Source organism: Stegostoma tigrinum, unplaced genomic scaffold (assembly GCF_030684315.1).
Source record: "Stegostoma tigrinum isolate sSteTig4 unplaced genomic scaffold, sSteTig4.hap1 scaffold_96, whole genome shotgun sequence".
NCBI lineage: Eukaryota > Metazoa > Chordata > Chondrichthyes > Orectolobiformes > Stegostomatidae > Stegostoma > Stegostoma tigrinum.
In genome coordinates, this window is record NW_026728820.1 from 251,244 (window position 1) to 269,806 (window position 18,563).

An 18,563-nucleotide genomic window follows, 5' to 3' on the forward strand; every position below is an offset into this window, starting at 1 on the left:
TAAAATTGCAATCGCCAAATGTTATGCTGACTCCTGAGACAGCAGGTTGGCAACCCCCAGTGAAAAGGGACCAGGTACCAACGCTGCATCACCTTGCAGTTCTTAATCCAGGATGATAGAGAGTTTGGAACAGTCCCGGCCAAGTTGAAGTTACAGCATCCATTTCCATCAGTTAATATTGTGACGAGCATAATGTTTAAATGTGCAGTTTCACCTGTTCAATTCTTGTCTATCGACCAATAAATACAGATATTGCAATGGTGGGAAGGATTAGCGGGATGTTAGAAAGCAAAGCGGTGTTATTTTCAGAAAATGGTTACAAACCAGAGATTTTAAAAGGATTAGTTCCACCCCTTTCCCACCCCACCCCACTCCCAACACGCACTCTTTGGTAGGGGTTTCCTTTAAGAGCGCTTCCAGAAATAAACCTGCCTTGGCCCAGGATCTGTCCTATTTGGTATGAGAGGGATGTGATGATTTGGCTCCTGTACAATCTTCCTCCGCCATGCGGCAGGGTCGGAGCATTGAAAGCAGATCTCAGCTCTTGTGGAGAGAGAGAGAGCGTGAGGCAGCGGCTGCGAAACGCGATGGGGGTGAGGACGGACTGAAGAACCATGGCATCGCCGCTGTGTACTTAGTGCAGCCACCAGGCTCTCGGGGGAGGACAGCAAGGAGAATTTTGTGTTGTCCTTTTTATTTGCAATAATCCGGGGTGGGGAAGGGGAGAGAGAGCTGAGATAATGGGAACTGCAGATGCTGGAGAATTCCAAGATAATAAAATGTGAGGCTGGATGAACACAGCAGGCCAAGCAGCATCTCAGGAGCACAAAAGCTGACGTTTCGGGCCTAGACCCTTCATCAGAGAGGGGGATGGGGAGAGGGAACTGGAATAAACAGGGAGAGAGGGGGAGGCGGACCGAAGATGGAGAGTAAAGAAGATAGGTGGGGAGGAGAGTATAGGTGGGGAGGTAGGGAGGGGATAGGTCAGTCCAGGGAAGACGGACAGGTCAAGGAGGTGGGATGAGGTTAGTAGGTCGATGGAGGTGCGGCTTGTCGGGGGGAGGAAGGGATGGGTGAGAGGAAGAACCGGTTAGGGAGGCAGAGACAGGTTGGACTGGTTTTGGGATGCAGTGGGTGGGGGGGAAGAGCTGGGCTGGTTGTGAGGTGCAGTGGGGGGAGGGGACGAACTGGGCTGGTTTAGGGATGCTAAATCTCCCCTTCCCCCACCGCATCCCTAAACCAGCCCAGTTCGTCCCCTCCCCCCACTGCACCACACAACCAGCCCAGCTCTTCCCCTCCACCCACTGCATCCCAAAACCAGTCCAACCTGTCTCTGCCTCCCTAACCTGTTCTTCCTCTCAGCCATCCCTTCCTCCCACCCCAAGCCGCACCCCCAGCTACCTACTAACCTCATCCCACCTCCTTGACCTGTCCGTCTTCCCTGGACTGACCTTTTCTCTCCTCTCCACCTTCGGTCCGCCTCCCCCTCTCTCCCTATTTATTCCAGTTCCCTCTCCCCGTCCCCCTCTCTGATGAAGGGTCTAGGCCCGAAACGTCAGCTTTTGTGCTCCTGAAATGCTGCTTGGCCTGCTGTGCTCATCCAGCCTCACATTTTATTATTTTAGGAGAGAGAGAGCTGTTTTGGTTTGTGATACAAGAGACGAGGCTGTCTATGCCTTTCACCCATCGGTAGCTCTCCTCCTGTCCCTGCCTCTATGCACACACTCTGCCAGGCATAGTCTTCCTCCCTCTGTGTGTGTGTGTGTGTGTCTCTCTCTCGCTTCAGCTCCTAAAACCTAAGATGCATCGGATATAAAAACACGCACATAAACACACACACACACATCAACAAGCCATGGAGAAAGATCAGGAATTACTGCAAGCTGTCAAAACCGAAGATGTAGCTGCAATGCAGAAGCTGTTGCAAAGGCCGAAACAAGGCAAAGCGAGTGAGTACCCTTTACACACCGTTCCATTGGCTGATGTGAATGTGCCTGCGTTTTTTTGTGTGTGTGTGTTTTGCAAATGTCCTGTTATTGTGGAGTAGGAGGGGAGGGAGTTTGGTCTGTTGTTCAATATGGGCTCTCCTATCTTGACCGATGCTGTTAGTGACTCTTGATACAGTGCAATCGGTGGGAATGTAGCATTAGCCTGAATAGTGCGTTCTCTCTCCCTCAGACAGCTCCCCTGCATCCCTTAGCTTCACAAGCCGGCGCTTTCTGCTCCTAACAGCGCAGATTGGACGTTGAGGATAAGGTCAATACTGGGAATCCTAGATTCCCTATCAACCGGGCAAGAGATTGCAGATGGTTTGTAGCGAATCCACGGTTGAGATACAACGCACAGAATCAGTTCGTATAAGGGGAAAGGTGGTTCTGGAGGTTTGCACTGTTCTGTTTCGGCAAAAAAAGTGCCCGACCAGAGAATATCAGGCCAGTGACTAAGATGGTTAAACAGCTAATTCTAGTGGAAAGCTGTCAAGAAGGTAATAGCTCAGAGTCTCGCTTCTGAGGAAGTGCAAACTGGAGATCTTGTTTGACCCACTCTGTGCAGGTTGTTGTTGCTGTGTTGCAAAGAGAGCCTGGAGACGTGAGGGGGGACTTGGATGTGACAAATGCAGTGACTCCACACCCGGGCAGTGGTTTGGCAACATGATTCGGACCCCGTTAGCTTGCAGCCCTCTGACGCTGTTCCCTTACTGCCGGATGCTCGCTGGCTCGCACGCCCCAAACAACCGGGGCTATTTTAAATTTAACCCCTTGATTGATGGGCTGACAAGTGCCTGTTGATGACAAAGCAATAGATGCTGCAGATCTGGTAATTAGAAGCAGTTTTGCTGGGAGACGCTTTAATTGATAGATTTCAATTCTAAAATTAACCAGGATTAAACGGGGGAGACCTCGAGCTGGCTGATCTATGATGTAGTAATAACAGTATTTTCGGAAAGATTGTCTGAGACGCAGGAGTGATGTCTCTCCCAGCTATCCTGGCTGCAAGGAGGAGGAAAAGGCAACCCTTTCCGAACAAGGCACAGTGAGGATTTCTGAAACATTTATGTATCGCTTAACTGGAAACTTGATAATGTACGCCACAATGTGGGAGGGGGAATCTTATTCAGTTCTATATTTGCCTAAAGCTTCACTCCAGATATTTTGTTAAAAATAAAAGAATAATGGGATTTGAAGGGTACACTGTGAGTAAATCGTGGGAAAATGTTAATTTATTTTGATGTGACTTGCTCCTACATGAGTAAAACATATTGTGATTAAGGATGATGGAATAAACTAAAAGCATTATTTGCCAGGATGAGATTCTGTCATAGTCTGGAGATGCGCTGCTCTGCTATCCAGTTATGAAGAGCTGCTGTAGTTGTGTTCTACAAGACTCCAATTGTTGGATGCAGTGGAAGTCTTTCAGGAGAAGACACCATGTCCCTTTTAAAAATAGTTTCTTACTGATTTATCATGTCACACACAGTACTTTGATTTGTAATTTTCTGGCTTATTCTCTGGTGTTGAGAACCTTTGTGGGTTGACTCTCCCTTTGACCTCATGATCCCTGTTGAGTTTAGATTTTGAATGCGTGGCCTGTGCATTTGTTGGATTTCTCTCTATTGGTTCTCTAAGTTCACTGACTGAATGCAACACTGTATCAATGTTTACCAATAATGATCATATCTGTGATGATGATGCTATTTTCCTTGGGACAGATAATGAAACTCTCCATGCTTCACAAAGTCTGTCTTCGTGTCTATTGGTGCTCCATAATTGGTGACCATGCCTTCAGCTGACAATGCCTTAAGCTCTGGAATTTCTTCCATAAACCTCACCACTCCTTTACCACCCCCCCCCCCCCACCCCCGACCATGTTCTCCTTTACATTATTGGTTATAAAATACCAGAGCGGTTACCTGTGTTGATATCGCCAGTGTCACGTTTGATTAGATCATTCCTCCTATGAAATATTGTGAGACATTTTACTTTTAGCAATGCAAGATGCATACATGCTGTTGTTATTAGACAATAAGTCGAGGTGGGAGGGTGCGGTATCATTGGGATTTAAATGGCTGGAGAGGCCTAACGCCAAATACCCAGCAGGTAGCTGTGTTGGGGCTGGGTTTGAGGGTGGGGTGGCAGATGGTGACTGTCTCTTCTAAATTAGCCCATGCTCCCATTAGAGGATCATATGTAATGCCTTGCTTATCACCAGTCTTCAAAATTCTGACAACACCCCAACTCCCCAACATATCCTCACTAGGGCCTACCAATTCTTCTCACTTGGTGAGCTGAATCTGGAACAATTGTCTAAGTCCCAAGTGCAATACCAGTAATGATCACGTCTTCTGGTGGTGCTGCTGGTACAGTGCTGGAATGCTGCCAATCTCTTACTGGCCTGAATCTCTCTGAGGCAGGACATCTTCATGTATAAGCGGAGCAATCAACCCATCAGATGGTTGCAGAGCTTGGCAGACTTCCCCACCTCTGTGCTTTTAGTCAAAGAGGTGGGGAACCCAGAGTCTTGTGTCATTCAGCCCTGAGGCAGTTGACCCTTACTTGCCTTCTGAAGTAGTATAGCAAATAGTTCATAAAAATGGGCAATAAAATGGTGACTTTGCCAGCATAATCCACATAATTAGAACTTTTCTTTATTAAATTGGGAACTCTGTGTGGTGTGTGCAATGCTAATGGAAGTACAGATCCTGGCTAAGCCCAGTGTTCTGTCTCCACCTCCCATGATAATACAAGGTACTGACTGATTGGTTTCTTGGCTGAGACTGTGGTCACTTAGTTGGCAGCCAAAAACACGAAGCAGTGTTTTTAGGAGAGGATGAGACAAAATATTTAGAGTGTCGAGAGGGTCCATAAAGTTTTGCAACTGAAGACATAAAAGCTGCTAGAGTTTAAAAATAACTTGGATCTGTATTTGAACTAACATTAATGTAGAGGGCCAAGAGCTGGAAAACAGGATTCAACTTGATAGTTTTAATTTGGCTGGCAAAGATGCGCTGGGCCAAATGCTCTCCTTCCATTGCTGCAAATTTCCACGATACTCCAAAATCATGTCAAAGATTTCTGAAGAAGGGTTTTGGCTTGAAACATCAGCCTTCCTGCTCCTCTGATGTTGCTTGGCCTGCTGTGTACATCCAGCTGTACACCTTGTTATCGCTATTGTAGAGCATCTATGTGTCCCACTGTTATTTTACTATCGTGCCAGATGTGTAGTACATGATTTCTCTGCGAGTTGGTATGACAAATTAAAATGATGAGACATTTTTATTCTCTTAATGATAAAACTCAAAATTCCAACTGCACCTATGTCAACTCCTGTGCTGTAACATGTCTTTACAGATTGAAAGGTGCATTTTATTTCAGTTGGGATGATTCTTGGATTTCTGCCAGACTTCAGCAGTTTGAGGTTTGCTGTGACAATTCCATGCCTTTTGACCTTCAACACAATCACAATGAAAATGACGTGGAAATTACAATATGGATACTGTGTGTGTGTGTGTGTGTGTGTGTGTGTGTGTGTGTGTGTGTGTGTGTGTGTGTGTGTGTGTGTGTGGACCTTGTGATATTTGATATAATCATTTGATATAATCAGTGGCGTTACTTTGGAGAGGTTTTGGTCTCCCCTTTGAATATTGAAGTAGAATGTAAAGCTCTTCCAGAAGTTTCGCTAATGACATAGAGCATCAGTCTGATGAAAACCTACCTCTTCCCCTTGCTACTATCTACTTGTTATTGCAGTATCAGTTTCTGAGACATGCCTTAGAATCCATTAAAGACGTGAATAAAGGCAAACAGTTGCCACTCACTCTAACCAACGTTTTTGTATAAAGATTTTACCCTCTACGTGGACATGAGTCTTAATCCCATGTGCCCACTCTGTTCCAGTGAATGCTTTATTCATCCTTACTTTGACCACTTGCTTAACCTATTCCTAAATATTGACTTGGCTGCCTGTTCAGTCATTAATTCTGGTTGCACATTTTGAACTCTATGTGTTTGATGCAGCAGTTGGAAACAAGGGCTTGTGCTGCTTTAGTTATACCATCAATAGAGACTTTAAATAGTCATTAAAGAAAGGAAGAACTGGCACTGAATAAATTACCTGGGGTTTTTTTGTATTCATTCTTAGAATGGAGCTGCTGCTGGCTGGCCAGTATTTATTGCCCACTCATAGCTGCCCTTGACAAGGTGTTGGTGAGCTGCCTTCTTGAACCATGGCTTGGAGGGCAACTTGCAGGTGGTGGTATTCCCATAAATTTGCTGCCCTTATCCTTCTAGATGGTAGTATTTATGAAAGTGTTGGTTTCTAAAGAGCCTTGGTGAATTTATGCAGGGGATTTTGTAGATGATGTGCACAGCTGCTACTTCCCATCACTGGTGGAGGGAATGAATTTTTCTCGCTGTTGCTTTGTTAACTGTAGCAGCTTGCTGTGCCTAAATTGACTGCTGCATTTCCTGACATTGCAATAGTGACTACACTTCCAAAATATGAATACTGCTGAGAAAAGGCATATTTTGCTCCAGTTTTTCAACTTGCACTTAACAGGACAATTCACATCAAATACAATGTAAAAGGATCAACTATTATAGTAAATAAGAAGTGAGTCCTGGTGTTTTCCCTGTGGAAACACCTCAGAGTCCACTGTAATTGCTTTATTCATCTTTACTTCAACCATTTGCTGTACCTGTTCCTAAATATTGATGTGGTTCCACTTCCAAATGAATCAGCACTCTCTTTGTGTACAGCTTTTCCCTTCACTTCTTGCAAATTGCCCCAATAAGTGCAAGATGAAAAGGATAAACAAAATGTATATTTTTCAAGTTCTGTATTACCAACTGATGACTGCCAAAATACTTCATTGGCTGTAAAGTGCTTTGGAATGTCCTGAGGCCATGAAAGGGAAGAAAGAGAAGGCTTTCTTTCTTAACATTGTGCATTTCACAGCTTTAGGATATCCCAAACAACTTCTGGCCAAGAGAATAGTTGAGAATTGGAGTCACTGTCGTAATGTGGAAACACGGCAGTCCATTTGTGCACAGTGAGATCTCACAAACGGCAACATCACAGTGACCAGAAAACCCCTTCAGTAATATCAGTTCAGAGCTTAGTATTGACCAAAACACCAGGATAACTCTGCTTGACAACAGAGGCATTACATTACCTGAGAGGGAATACGAGTATTTAACAACTAGACACCTGAAGCCACAATTTCAATGGGTAGAGTGTTGGTTCGAATGGTATCATCCAAAGGTCAGCACCTCCAACAATGGACCACTGGGTATGTTAGCCTAGATTTTCTTCTCAGGTCTATAGATCCTGACTTGAACAATGACATTCTGTCTTAACGGTTGGAGTGAAACCCACTGAGCTGCAGCTAATATAGAACATAGAACATAGAACATAGAACAGTACAGCACAGAACAGGCCCTTCAGCCCACAATGTTGTGCCGACCATTGATCCTCATGTATGCACCCTCAAATTTCTGTGACCATATACATGTCCAGCAGTCTCTTAAATGACCCCAATGACCTTGCTTCCACAACTGCTGCTGGCAACGCATTCCATGCTCTCACAACTCTCTGCGGAAAGAACCTGCCTCTGACATCCCCTCTATACTTTCCACCAACCAGCTTAAAACTATGACCCCTCGTGCTAGCCATTTCTGCCCTGGGAAATAGCCTCTGGCTATCAACTCTATCTATGCCTCTCATTATCTTGTATACCTCAATTAGATCTCCTCTCCTCCTCCTTTTCTCCAATGAAAAGAGACCGAGCTCAGTCAACCTCTCTTCATAAGATAAGCCCTCCAGTCCAGGCAGCATCCTGGTAAACCTCCTCTGAACCCTCTCCAAAGCGTCCACATCTTTCCTATAATAGGGCGCCCAGAACTGGACGCAGAATTCCAAGTGCGGTCTAACCAAAGTTTTATAGAGCTGCAACAAGATCTCACGACTCTTAAACTCAATCCCCCTGTTAATGAAAGCCAAAACACCATATGCTTTCTTCACAACCCTGTCCACTTGGGTGGCCATTTTAAGGGATCTATGTATCTGCTCACCAAGATCCCTCTGTTCCTCCACACTGCCAAGAATCCTATCGTTAATCCTGTACTCAGCTTTCAAATTCGACCTTCCAAAATGCATCACCTCGCATTTATCCAGGTTGAACTCCATCTGCCACCTCTCAGCCCATCTCTGCATCCTGTCAATGTCCCGCTGCAGCCTACAACAGCCCTCTACACTGTCAACGACACCTCCGACCTTTGTGTCATCTGCAAACTTGCTGACCCATCCTTCAATCCCCTCATCCAAGTCATGAATAAAAATTACAAACAGTAGAGGCCCAAGGACAGAGCCCTGTGGAACCCCACTCACCACTGACTTCCAGGCAGAATCTTTTCCTTCTACTACCACTCGCTGTCTTCTGTTGGCCAGCCAATTCTGTATCCAAGCAGCTAAGTTCCCCTGTATCCCATTCCTCCTGACCTTCTGAATGAGCCTACCATGGGGAACCTTATCAAATGCCTTACTGAAATCCATATACACCACATCCACAGCTCGACCCTCATCAACTTTTCTAGTCACATCCTCAAAAAACTCGATAAGGTTTGTAAGGCATGACCTACCCCTCACAAAGCCGTGTTGACTGTATTTGATCAAGCCATGCTCTTCCAGATGGTCATAAATCTTATCCCTCAGAATCCTTTCTAACACCTTGCAGACGACAGACGTGAGACTTACTGGTCTATAATTGCCGGGGATTTCCCTATTTCCTTTCTTGAAGAGAGGAATTACATTTGCCTCTCTCCAGTCCTCAGGTACGACTCCAGTGGAGAGCGAGGATGCAAAGATCTTCACAAGTGGCATTTGTACCATTGACTTTATTCTAGTGGCAATTGCATTTCTCGCTTCCCAAAGCAGCCGAGGACAAATCTGGTCCTGGCCTGGCGACTTGTCAATGTTAATGTTTGACAAAATTTTCAGCACATCAGCTTCCTCTATCTCTATCCATTCCAGCATGCACACCTGCTCTTCAAAGGGTTCATATCCAATGATTGATCTGTATAGTGAGTGAAAGGAAAATGGTGTAAACACCACACTGTGCAGCCTGCTCTCATTCACTCACTCGGAGCAAATTTTCAGAAACTTGCCAGTAGATAGTGAGTGCACCTTCTTATTAAGCTGCTGCTTGTAGCCGCTCCTGCCAGGAGACCTGCTGTCATGGTGTGCCAATTCTGTCTGTCTTATGCCACCCTCATACATCGGTTGTGGTTTGTTGGCAGCCATTCTGTGACACCACTCTGTGACCTGTTCCTGGGAAGATAGGGTTCTCCTGTGAGGAAAGGTTGGATCTGTACCAGTTGGAACTTAGAAGAATGAGAATTGATCCTATGGCAATATATAAAATCCTGAGGGGACTTGATACATTGTGTACAGGGAAAATGTTTCCTCTCGTGAGGGAATCTCAAAAAAGGGGGTACAATTTAAGAACAGGAGGTCTTCTTTCTATGATGGAGACAAGGAGGATTTCCATCAGAGGGGTATGGGTCTGTGGAATTCTCTTCCCCAAAAAGTATTGGCGGCTGTACCATTGACTTTATTCTAGGTTGAGTTAGATGGTTTTTTGATAGATGTGGGAGACGAGGGCTTGGGGAAAAGGGACAGAGGGGCTTGAGTCCACAAGCAGATCAGCCACTGGATGGTGGAGCAGAGTTAAAGGGCTGAATGGCTTTCTGTTGCTCTCAAATGACATGTTCCTATATTCCGTTCTAACATCCATCATCCAACTGCACATAGGTTGACCCCTCTTCCTGCTGCTGTCCAGAATCTCTTAGCTTGTAAGCTCAGATCAAATAGCCAAAATTGTGACTCTTTTTTTCTGGGTGTCACTTATTAAACTTGGAGAGAGGAAAAAGGAGTATATGAGTACCTTTTGTTCTTCTCATTTTAGATTCAATCTTTTTATAATATTTCTGAGAACTGCTTGAGAAACAGAGTCATAGAATCATACAGCATGGAAACAGATTCTTCAGTCAAACCAGCCCGTGCCAAACATATTTTCGAGCTAAACTAGTCCCACCTGCCTGCTCCTGGTCCATAACTCTCCAAATCTTTCCTGTTCATGTACGATTCTAAGTGTCTTTTAAGTGTTCTAGCATCTAACTCAGGAAATGAATAGTTTTTTTGTGGGTGCATGTGGAATGTACTGTATCATGGTGAGGGAAAGTAAAAGGTGTATTCAGATTGAGGAAATGAATGCTGGCCTGAACAGAATTGGTTGCTTTGTATGGCCTTATTGATTTTGCTTGCCTCTCGTACCTTGTCGTAAAACTGCTTATAACTTCAAGGAAGGCGAATAGCAATTGCTGTGGGTTTTGCAGAACACATTGTAAGTACATACAGATTTATTTTTTAAAAAAGCTATTAAACCAAAGAAATGGAATTGCACAATAAATCAGAAAGTAACGTGGCAGCCTAGCTGCTTGTTGAAGCACTTAGACTTTGTATAGATGGCTTTGTGCTTTGCCATCCACTTTCCACAATGGTTAAAATCATAAAATTGTACAGCACAGAATGAGTCCATTCAATCCATTATGCCTGGGTTGACTGGCGGAAAGAGATTTCTGATCTGCCCCACTTGCCAGTCTTTTCTCTGCACCACTGCAAATATTTCCCATTTTAAACTACTTCATTCCTCCTGCCTCAGAGCATCTTGCTTTCATTGTGCTGCTTGGGTTGGCCTAGAAACACAATTGGCAAAGTGGGTGGCAAGAGAGGTGATTCATTCTGAATGCCTCTTTTTAAAATATTATTTATTTATTGAATGTGGGCATCACTGATACGGGGCCAGCATTAATTGCTCATGAGCAGATGCTCCTGAGCTGCCTTCCAAAACCACAGTATTCCCAAAGCGATGATAAGGAGGGAGCTGCAGAATTCTCAATCAGTAAAGATGATGGAATGGCAACATTTTCATGTCAGGATTGTGTGTACATCCGAAGATTGGAGGGAAACTGAGAAGTGATGCCCCCATGTGCCTGCTGTCCTTGCCCTGCTGGTTGGTAGATGTTGTGGGTTCTGGAGAAACCTTTGAAGAAATGTTGTTGCGTTACTGCACTGTATCTTGTAGCTTCCAGTTGGAGCATCCACTTTAAGGCATCTACTTGCATCCTCATTCGAGATTCTCTATTCTGAGTGTAAGGAGCCACTTACTATGCTAGTATTGTATGGTGCTGACTGTTTACAAGCTGCCAATCAAGATGAAGTCATGGAGAAAAGAAATAGCTGTGATGTGAAGGTACATGACAGATTCCATTGTTACTGTATTGGCTTAGTAGAAATATCACCATTGAGTCAAAAGGTTGTGGATTCAAGTCACACAGCTGGAGAGTATCAGAGAGGGTAAGTGAAGAAGGGTGTTCCTCATGACTGGAGATTGCAGAACCAAAGGTCACAGACTAAGGATGCACAGTAGAACGAAGATGAGGAGAAATGTCTTCGCCAAGAGAATGGTGAGCCAGTGGAATTTTCTATCATTGAATATTTTTAAGACAGAGTTAGATATTGTTCTTCGAGCTAAAGAGATCAAAGAATATGGGGAGAAAGCAGGAACAGCAATGAGCAGGCATGCTCATATTTTATGGTGGAGCAGGCTCAAGAACTGAATGGCCTACTCCCAGTCCAATTTTCTCTGTTTCTATGTTAAATTGGGAAAGGGGAATGGATAATCCGGTAGTTAATAATTTTATGCTTAAAGCATAAAATTAAACTGAACATTTATAACTCACTGACCTAGTTCCAAACACACATAAATAGGATTCAGACTTGATTGATATTCCCCAATAAGGACAAACCAAAGTGCTTTGAAACAGACAAAGTGTAGTCACTGCTGTAACATAGAGAATGTATTTACATAAGTTCCTACAAACAGTAAATTTACTTGCATGAGCTCCCACAAACTGTAATGTGATAATGACCTGATAATCACTTTTAGCAATGTTGATTCCAGTGAGATCTCACCTGTTTTTCCTCTAAAGAATACCATGTGATTTTTTTTACTTCCACCTGGGAGAGCAAACAAAGGTACAGATTTATCACCAATGCAGCACAGCAGGACAAGAAATGAGAATTGTTACGATTCCAGCTGCTTCAGCAAGTGGAATAGTCAAACCCCAGAATAAAACCTGCCTCGCTAGATCTTTTTCCCCTTTGTCAAACCTTGTGGTCTTTCACTGAAACATAAGCACATCAGACTACAGATTAGATTTTACCAATAAAACAGAAGTTTATTACATTGAAGAAATAAAATAAACCAAAATATCAAATATAGCAGTTTCAAAAATTTCAGAACACATTGCAAAAGAAAGTTACCCATGAGAACTTTCCCCTTGACTACTCTCAAACTTAAAGCTTAGCCTTCCTCAGTATTTTCATAGTCTGCAGAATTCTAACAAAATACTTTAACTGTTCTAAACAAGAGATAGAAGTTACAGAGACAGAGACTGCATTGTTTTAAATGACAAAGGAAATGCTTTTGTAAAGCGCAAAAAGTGTAGCAATGAGATAAGTACAGGAATAAAAGATGGATCCAGAAAAGGTGTGAATGCTTTCAACAGTTCCATTACCAGCAGCTTTCCAATACAGCCGAAGGCAACATGTTGCTTTATTCTGAAACCTCAGCCAAGATTGCTTCTCCGTGAATCAGTCATGAAACTCTGAGGAATACTACAATATGATCAGTGTTACTGCTGTGGAATGCCGACTGAATGTTTAATGTTTAACCACACATCCATAAGGCAGCCCCACAGTCAGTGCACCATCCCTTTACTACCATACTACATGGGCTAGATATAGCTTTCACCTCAGTGGGCAAGAACTTAAATCCAAAAACCTTACAACTCAAGAAATAAATAGTGTTAAAAACCAAAAGAACTGTGGATGCTGTAAATAAGAGACAAAAAACAGAAGTTGCTGAAAAAGCTCAGCCGGTCTGGGCAGCATTTGTGAAGAGAAATCAAAGTTAAGGCTTCAGGTCCGGTCACCTTTCCTCTGAAATAAATAGTATTAGTCACTGATGTATAGCTGACAGTAAAATTTGGCCTTTTTCTCTCCATAAATTCTGCCAGGCCTGTTGAGTTTCTCCAGCGCTTGCTGTTATTTCAGATTTCCAGCATTCTCAGTATTACGCTTTCAATGTAGGCGTCAGCTGGCATACCCTTGGAGGTGTTTGTGTCCTGTTTAGACCTCCCCAATATGAAAACATGTATATGGACATGTGGTTATCTTAGGAAATGATGTTGAAGCATCCCCTAGGCAGGGATGTAAGATGTAGCAATTTCCCCAGATCTTTAACTCCTGCAGCGAGGCGCCAAGAAGCTTTGCCTAGATTTCGGAATGGGCTACAACACGGAAAATCTCCTATACTGTCTGTAATGAATATAGTATCCATTGTTAATCAATTCTGGAGAGGGATTCAGGAGATGAGATTTTTATGAGTAAGGCCTGTGCTCAATTGAAGTGCAAAATACTGAGTTTAAATTCCTTTCCTTGTACATTATTTTCATGTAACTGCAAAATGAATTTGAGATTTCCCATGTATACGAATGATAAACATGCAGCTCTGAAGATGTTGAAGAAATTCACTTTATTAAATAGTGCTCCCCATCAATATTTGCGAGTGAAAATGGATTCTAAAGTGAAATTTCATATCCTACTAAAACAGTGCTGTGTCCAAGGGCACAATTAACTTGTATTCAATGCTTGTCTTTGGGCAAATAATGTGCACAACAGAATCATTGGTTGTTTCCCTTCCGGATCAGAAGCACCTCTGTTAGTCCTCTTTCTCTTCTACAATGTCGAAAACTATACAGTCTGCTCCCAACAAAGTTTTTTCATTTATTCTTCTTTTGCTGGTGCTATGATTCCAGCTGCTGTTGTTACAAGCCAGGCCACATCCGAGAATGAAATCTGACTTGATTATCAATTTTTCTTCAATTTAGTGTGGCAGCCTTTCACTGAAACATAAGCACACAAAGCTGCACATTTGGTTTTAACAATAAAACAGTTCATTGCACTAAAGAAAGTAAAATACAATAAAGCAAACCAAACTAACTATATAACACAGTTTGAAAGGTTGCAAAACACAACAAAACAGCATCCCATGTACTCCCTAAAACAGTCACTTTACAGTTACTTAACAATCTGGAGCGGTTTTCTTTCTCTATCAAATCTGCATGTTAGATTTAACTGCTTCTGCTCAGTTTCTGTCCCTCAAATTGTGGGGTCTTCCTCCTTCACCATTCACACAACTGAGAGTTTAGACTTCCTCAGTGTTTTACTAATCCACACGGTTCTCCCCAGACATTCCAGCTCTGGAAGTTTCACTAACTACACCCTTTCACAAAAATAGCTTATTTCCTTAGCCCCTCTGAACAGTCTCCATTTCTAGGATAGATTATACTTGGTTCTGACCCCAGTTGAGTTGAGAGTATGACTTGGAGGGGAAACTTGTAGCTGATAGAGTTGCAAACCATGTGCTGCTCATTGCTCCCCCCCAGTATCTGGAAACATACGCTGTGCCTCTAAGCTGATCAGTATTGTATCATTTATTGTGTATCCTATTGACTAGTTTGCCCTCCCCAAATGCCTTACTGCACATTCCGGCAGATTAAATTCTATTTGTCCCTTTCTGTTAACCGATCAGCCCATTGTTACTATATTCCAAGTCTGCAGCTTTCTTCCTCTTTATCAACCATGCACTCATTTTTAGTCTATCATCTGCAAATTTTTAATGGTGCCCCCTGCACTTAAGTTTGCTTCTTTGCTATCTACCATGAAAGGGAAAGGACCCAATACTGAACCCTGTGGAATCCCAATAGAAATGACCTTTCAACTACAACTACAGTGAGCATTACCCTTTGTCTGCAGTCACTGAGTTTATTTTGTTCCATTTGCTACTTTCCCTCAGATTCCATCACCACCTTCTGTTTTGACCAATTCATCATGTGTGAACTAGTCCAAAGCCACCTTGAAACCTCCGTAAGCTGCATCAAATGCTCTACTCTCCTTGACCCTCTTTAACACCAATTCAAATTGGTGCGGCATAGTGACTCTGTGGTTAGAACTGCTGACTCACAGCACCAGGGATCAGGGTTTGATTCCAGCCTCAGGAGACTGTCTGTGCGGAGTTTGCACACTCTCACCATGTCTGTGTGGGCTTCCTCCAGGTGCTCTGGTTTCCTTCCACAGTCCAAAGATGTGGAGGGTAGGTGGATTGGCCATGCTAAATTGCCTATGCGAAATTACCCATAGTGTGCAGGGACGTGTAGATTAGGTGGATTAGCCATTGGAGATGAAGGGTTACAGGGATAGGATAGGGGATGTGTTGGCTGGGACGCTGTTTGGAGGGTTGGTGTTGACTTGATGGGATGAATCGCCTGCTTGCACCCTGTAGGGATTCTATGAATCATGAAATTCAAATATAGAATCAAGTTCATCAGACACAAATGAAATCAGAAAATCCCAGAACTGCTCAGAAGGTCTGGCAGCGTCTGTGGACAGAGAAACAGAATTAATGTTTCATTAACCTGCCATCAGAAGTCCAAAGATAGGTCCATTGTGCTGAATATTTCCAGCGTGTTTTGGTCTTACTTTAGATTGCCAGCATTTGCAGTATTTTGCTGTTGTACTACCCAGACGTGATCACCCGTGAACAAATCCACACTGAGTGTATTTAATTACAAATCGGTAGTTATTAGGACAAGTGACATAAAGTATTGCCAAAAAGGCAGCTTTCAGGAGGAAAGAGTGAAAATGGAGGGGCATGGGAAGGGAATTCCAGAGATTCGGGCCTAGGCAGCTAAAAGTTGGAGGAGGGGTGATGGTCTAGTGATATTATCGCTGGACTGTTAATCCAGAAACCCAAGTAATGTTTTGGGGACCTGGGTTCGAAACCCACCACGGCAGATGGTAGAATTTGAATTCAATAAATATTTGGAATTAACAATCTAATGATGGCCGTGAATCCATTGTCGATTGTTGGAAAAACCTGTCTAGGTTCACTGATGTCCTTTAGGAAAGAAAACTGCATTCCTTACCTGGTCTGCCCTACATGTGACTCCAGACCCACAGCAATGTGGTTGACTCTTAACTGCCCTCCGGGCAATAAGGGATGGGCAATAAATGCTGCCTGACCAGTGACGCCCTCATCTTGTGAATGAATCAAGAAAAATGCAACAATGTAAAATTAGACAGAGATAGAAGTTACAGAGACAGAGACTGCATTGTTTTAAATGACAAAGGAAATGCTTTTGTAAAGCACAAAAAGTGTAGCAATGAGATAAGTACAGGAATAAAAGATGGATCCAGAAAAGGTGTGAATGCTTTCAACAGTTCCATTACCAGCAGCTTTCCAATACAGCCGAAGGCAACATGTTGCTTTATTCTGAATAATATCCACTGAGAAACCTCAGCCAAGATTGCTTCTCAGTGAATCAGTCATGAAACTCTCTGAGGAATACTACAATATGATCAGTGTTACTGCTGTGGAATGCCGACTGAATGTTTAATGGATATTTTAGTCTCCTGATCAATGGATGTAACAGGGATGCTCTTGAACTCTCCTTGTTCATTCCTCAGTGGAAAATGTTGGGGAAAGAGCACAAGTTTTATACTCTTATCAAATCTTCACACCTCGTAATTCTATTATTGGAGCTTCATTCTTGAGACCAGATAGAAGAATGTTTTATTAATATAGATGCTACATAGCCACTAATAAATCTAACAGGAAACTCAGGAGAAGCAACTTTGCCCAGAAAGTGGTTAAAATTTGAACCAGGAAGAGTGGCTGAAATGATAGCACAGATACTTTTAAGAGGAAGCCAGAGGAGCACATGAGGTAAAGGGGATGGTAGGGTTAAAAAGGGGTAGAAAGAGTCTTGTGTGAAACATAGATAACATCATGAGCCTGTTTCTGTACTGCAAGCTCTGTTTGTTAAGCATTGACTTCAGAATTAAGCACAGTCTCTCCAGAAAAGGCGATTGTTTAGAACAGTTAAAGGAATAAGTTGTCTCAGAGTAAGGGTTATTATTTGTGAATCTTTCAGACCCCGAGTATTTTGTTTGAATTCTGCAGACTGTGAAAAAACTGAGGAAGGCTAAGCTGAAGTTTGTGAGTAGTCAAGGGGAAAGTTCTCATGGGTAACTTTCTTTTGCAATGTGTTCTGAAATTTTTGAAACTGTTATATTTGATATTTTGGTTTATTTTATTTCTTCAATGTAATAAACTTCTGTTTTATTGGTAAAATCTAATCTGTAGTCTGATGTGCTTATGTTTCAGTGAAAGACCACAAGGTTTGACAAAGGGGAAAAAGATCGAGCGAGGCAGGTTTTATTCTGGGGTTTGACTATTCCACTTGTTGAAGCAGCTGGAATCGTAACGGTTCTCATTTCTTGTCCTGCTGTGCTGCATTGGTGATAAATCTGTACGTTTCCTGGCTGTAACCGTACCAGGAAGTTCAAGAGTTCAGTGAAATGATGCTTCATTATTAGCATCAACTTCATCAGGAATACACCACACAGAAAACATTTCCCGAATTCGTAGAATGTCTTCGTGGACAAAGTTGGATCAATGGTTGTTTTAAATTTGTTCTCCACTATGGAAAGTGGAGTGTTTCTCATTCGAACTGTGTATTGTGAAATAGTGGTTAGCTGCTGCTAGTTGTAAGTTATTATTTCATTAACATGAGAGTTCAATATTCCAGCCATTGGACCTTGCATTGTTTTCACTATTATTGTGGTTAACTCATGTGTTTCTGTTTAAAGTGGCATTTGATGAATGCTCGTGGACATTGTGCACAGGGAGTAAGCAATTTAAACTCCTTTAAACACTCTACATAGTCACTTAATTCGTTGCATGGGTAAACCTAATGAGAAAATATATCTACTAATTTATATTTGTGTATATAATATTTATACATATAATATTTTATATATTACATATATATAATATTTATATGAATATATTTGTGTTGGTTGCATTACCAGAAACACTACTCGGGTAGTGTCTCCCACCCATCCTCCTCCTCGAAGCAAAAAAAAAGTTTCTGTGCGTCAGAAGGTAACTAGTTTATTTTTTATTCTTTATTTTAAACAGTCTCTTTGGGAATTTAGAATAATGGGAACGGAGGTCAGGGCAGTTGAATGCTCCTCCTGCAGAATGTGGGAGGTAAGGGTCACCACTAGTGTCCCTGCTGACTACATCTGCGGGAAGTGCACCCAACTCCAGCTCCTTGAAAACCGCGTTAGGGAACTGGAGCTGGAGCTCACAGGGACTGGCCCCGCAGCCATGTCCCGCTCACAGCGTACTGCCCCCAGGAGCCCTGACCCGCTGACAGGGACCTGCCCCCGCAGCCCTGACCCGCTGACAGGGACCTGCCCCCGCAGCCATGACCCGCTAGCAGGGACTGGCCCCCGCAGCCCTGACCCGCTCACAGCGACTTGCACCCCGCAGTCCTGTCCCGCTCACCGCGTACTGGCCCCCGCAGACGTGTCCC

The 18,563-nt window shown here is 43.1% G+C and overlaps 1 long non-coding RNA gene across 1 annotated transcript in view; it reads left to right on the plus strand.

Annotated features, from left to right (window-relative positions):
- The first annotated feature begins 1,300 nt into the window (after positions 1-1,300).
- Positions 1,301-18,563, plus strand: part of LOC132209461 (uncharacterized) — a 94,603-nt gene continuing 77,340 nt past the window's right edge. Inside the window, exon 1 of the long non-coding RNA XR_009445544.1 lies at positions 1,301-1,949. This is a non-coding gene — a long non-coding RNA (uncharacterized LOC132209461). The remainder of the gene's footprint in view (positions 1,950-18,563) is intronic.